Raw genomic sequence first — 4,547 nt, 5'->3', positions numbered from 1 at the left:
TCAGAGTTGATTTATCCAAATCCCTTTCTATAGACGAGGAAACTGCACCCCAAAGAGAAAGTCCTTGGCCATGACCAACAATGTGGGTAGTGGTGAAAGAGGAGGTGGAACCCAGGACTCCTTTTTTTTTTTTGGCTGTACCACACAACTTGCGGGGTTCCCCGACCAGGGACTGAACCCGGGCCCTCGGCAGTGAAAGCAAGGACTCTTAACCATTGGACCACCAGGGAATTCCCTGGAACCCAGGACTCGTGACTCCTGTCCGTCTGTGTGTAATTTCCCTGCTGCTCCAGGTGGGAGACAGTGCAAACTCTCTGGCTTGGGGAGAAGAGCTAGCTTCTCCTTGGTCACATCCCTCTCAGGCCTGGCCTGTGAATAACATTCAATTTCCCATTGTAACTGAGAGCTTGGGGACTGTTTTCAGCATCTGCAGCACAAAATTCCCCAAACTCCTGGTAAGGCTTACTAAATTTACACTGTAAGCGGCTCATCAGTTCCATCTTGTGTTTCCGAAGCCCATGTGGGCACCACAAGACAATGTGATTCTTAAGGACTTGAGTTGTGATGTAAGACTGACAGGGTTTGCCTCCCAGCTGTGTTACTTGTAGCTAGGACTGAGTGGTCTTGGACATGACACTATATCTAAGATGCTTAGAACCAGGACTGGCTCAATAAATGTCGGATAACATTATACCCATTATTGTAGTTGCTCAGCACATATTTGTTGAATGAATGAATGAATGAAATGAACAAATTGCTCATTAAATGAACAAATTGCCTAAGCAGACCTCCACTTGTGGTCACAGCATCGGGCATCCCATAAAACTTGCTAGGCTTAGTTCGGTCAGCAGAGGGCAGCATTGAGTCAAGCATCTCAATTTGCCAGAGACTTGCAGAATTCACAATCCTGTTTTCGGATGCCCAGCTCCCAATCTTGGAGGGCCACTTCTAACGTGTAGGTTCCTAACCAAGCAGTTCCACCAGCCCCTGAGAAAGAAAGGTCAGCACCTTCAAGGCCATATTGTCCACCACCCGAGAGTGTCAGTTACTGAGGGCTGTAGCTCAGAGCTCTGAGAAAGGGAAATATAATGGTTGAGGTCTCAGGCAGAGAGGTGGTAAGCTGAGCCCTTTAGCCTGCAGCAGCCCTTTTTCCAGAGAAAAGGAAAGAGGGGCCCAGGCATCTATACTGAGATAAATCCCAAGGCAGGAGATGCTCTAGGGCCTGGGAGCTCCCCTGCAGATCATCAGATCCAGAAAGTGCTTAGCTGGCCCTCTACTTTCCTGCCCCCACTACTCTCTCAGCATCTCCCCTCACTCCTACCCCACCCCCACCCCATCCCAAAAGGTCTTTCGTCACAGTTTACCCTCCCTTCAAGGTCCAACTGGCCTCCTGTGAGGCCCTCCCTCAAACCCCTGAGCCAGAATAAGACCCATCCTTTCAGCCCCACGTGGCATTTTGTACCTGTCTTTTTTTTTTAATACATACATAGTTTAAATTTATTATAGTTTGTTTTCATCTCTCCAAGGGAATGACTGGATTAACAGTGTAGATATGGGGATGTGAAATTTATGGTATGAGACCAGACATAGGGTAGTTGCAAGAAGCTGCTTATTTTTTGGTTAACACTCATAAAATTTTTTCCTTCATATTTTCTTCAAGCATTTTTAAAAATAAATTTATTTATTTATTTAATTTTGGCTGTATTGGGTCTTCGTTGCTGTGCACAGACTTTCTCTAGTTGGGGCGAGCTGGGGGTTGGGGGGAGCTACTCTTCGTTGTGGTGCGCGGGCTTCTCATTGCGGGATTCAGTAGTTGTGGCTCACGGGCTCTAGAGTGCAGGCTCAGTAGTTGTGGCTCACGGGCTTAGTTGCTCCGCGGCATGTGGGATCTTCCTGGACCAGGGCTCAAACCTGTGTCCTTTACACTGGCAGGAGGATTCTTAACCACTGCGCCACCAGGGAAGTTCCTTCAAGAATTTAAGTGCAAAAAAAAAAAAAAAAAAAAGAATTTAAGTGCGTCTCTTGTGCCCTAAATTTGTGCTACTGACCAAACCACCTATCTAACCTTCTTCTTAGCTTTTATTTTACTTTTAAAAAATTTTTATAAAAAAAAAAAAAAAATTTTTATTGTAGTATAGTTGACTTACAGTGTTGTGTACGCGGGCCTCTCCCCGTCGCGGCCTCCCCCGTTGCGGAGCACAGGCTCCAGACGCGCAGGCCCAGCGGCCATGGCTCACGGGCCCCGCCGCTCCGCGGCACGTGGGATTCCCCTGGACCGGGGTACGAACCCGTGTCCCCTGCGTCGGCAGGCGGACCCCCAACCACTGCGCCACCAGGGAAGCCACAGCCTTCCCACTTCCTGCTTTGGATTACATGGTACTTTATTTATCTTATTTCCCTTACTAAACTGTAAACTTCCTGAGAGCAGGGAGCTAATTCTTAGTTGCCCCTCAAGAGCCATCTTAGATGTATTTCTTTTTCAGTAGAAATACCCCAAAGCGTGGCCTTGGTATCCCTCACCTGCCCTCCCACGAGCACCCTGCACTTCACACATCACAGCAGTACTTACTCTGAGCCACATTAACATCCTCTTCTGCTGGTCTGGACACACACAGACACACACAGATTGTGAAGTGTGCAAGGACTGGCACAGATATTTGTTCCTAACTGTCTCCCCAGCGAGGCACCTAGTAGGCTCAATAAATGGTTAATCCCAGAGCCCCTCACACAGTGATCACCAATAGTAGGCTTCCCCCCAACACCCCGCAACTGGCTGGTGGGGCAGGCAGGATTGAGATGGCTCAGTTCAGCCCAGATTCCTGGGCACATCCGAGCACATGACCCAGGAATTCCCCAATACCTGCCGGCAGCCAAGTCCCCTGACGTAATCAGATTCTCTGTCAGGCATTCTCACTCTGAGACAGACCAGGTCTCCCTTGAAGGAATCTGAGCATTGAGTTTTAGCAGTTAAGATCATTTCCGAGTTGTATGCTGTTCCGGCTCTGTGTCTGTTTGTCTGCCTCCCTGGCCTGTCTGCTGTAGGCAGACAGCGGCCAGGTCCATTCATCACTAAAGCCCTCTCTTGTAGTTCCTTAGAGGCCAGCAGGCTGCATCTTGACTGGAACGGAGATCTCTTTTCTCTGCAGACTTTGGCTATCATGGCTTTCCCCCTAAATGGGGATTCACATTCTGATCAAAGGAATCTGAAGTGAGGGCGGGGAAGGTCCAAGAGGTACGGGAGATCTACCCCAACTCCCCACCCCCCCACCCCTGCAATAGTCAGTTTAGCTGGGAACAGAGGGAAATCACTTTAGCCTTTGAATTCCACTGCACATGCATTCCTTTAGTTCATAAACATCTATTGAGTGCCTTTTTTGTGGCTAGCAGTGGGCTAAGTGTTAGGGATACCTGGAATCTAGAGTAGGTCTAGACTAATCTAGATTTCATAGAAGTTTTGATTAAGCTTGAAAGGGAATTTTAGGCTCATCTGTATGATTCTTTCATCTTACTTATGATAAAATATTGATTCATCTGGCTAACTGTCTCAGATCCTTCAGGTCTCAGCTTAAAAGGCTCTGTCTTTAGGAAACTGCCCCAGACCAACCTCCTCCTCTCTGCGCTAGGGGCTCCCTCCTGTTATAGACCCCAAGGGCATTCTGTTCTTCCCCCATTGTGTACACATCTTCCTCTGTCTAGGATTTGCTTATTTCTCTCTAGACTGAGAACTCTCAGAGACCATGTCCACCCTGGCACTATCATATCCATAGGCCAGCACCTAGTGGGCACCAGTATTTGTAGAATGACTAAGTGATGGGGTAAAAGGCCACAGACATGGTTGGTGTCAGTCAGAACTAGAACTCAGGGCTCCTAACACTCAGCCCTGTGCTTGATCTTATATTACCCATGCTTCCTCTTGAGAGCCCTAATCTATCTAGATGGCCCCAGCTACCTGGGCCCCAGGAATGGATGCAGATCTCATTGGGGAAAGGAAGTCGGGGGGGGGGGGGACTTTCACCTGGGCCTCATTCTATTTTCACAGATAACCCAGGGGAGGCCGGCAGAGAGAAGAATGCCAAACTGGCTACCACCTCCTGTGATCCTCCAGATTTGGGGAGACAGTGCATAAGTGGATCCTCTCCAGCTACAAAGGAAGCCAACGGCCCCGTTCTCCACCCCTAACTCACAATAGAAAGGATCAGTGGAAGTGGGAAAGTGGGCAGACACTAAATATAAATTTCAGTCACTGGGGATCATGTCCTTCTTGATCTTCAGCATGTCCTGAATACACAGCTGGCGGCACCATCCTCCTGAGGCCTCTGAATCCCAGCTCTGCCAGTTTCTCACCAGTTGTGTGGCCTTGGGCACAGGATTGAGCTACCATGAAGACTCAAGGGGAAATGTTCCTTTCTCCCCATTACACTCCACATCTAGATGAAGCAGGAGAGCCTGTGGATATTCTCATTTCACTCTAAATGACACTCAGTATGGGGATTCTGGACCTGGGGGTTCTGCTCCAGGCCTTAAAAATGAAGCCATATGTCATGACC

The sequence above is a fragment of the Orcinus orca genome, chromosome 1 (assembly GCF_937001465.1).
Source record: "Orcinus orca chromosome 1, mOrcOrc1.1, whole genome shotgun sequence".
In the NCBI taxonomy this organism is placed as follows: domain Eukaryota; kingdom Metazoa; phylum Chordata; class Mammalia; order Artiodactyla; family Delphinidae; genus Orcinus; species Orcinus orca.
This window is presented reverse-complemented; position numbering follows the sequence as displayed.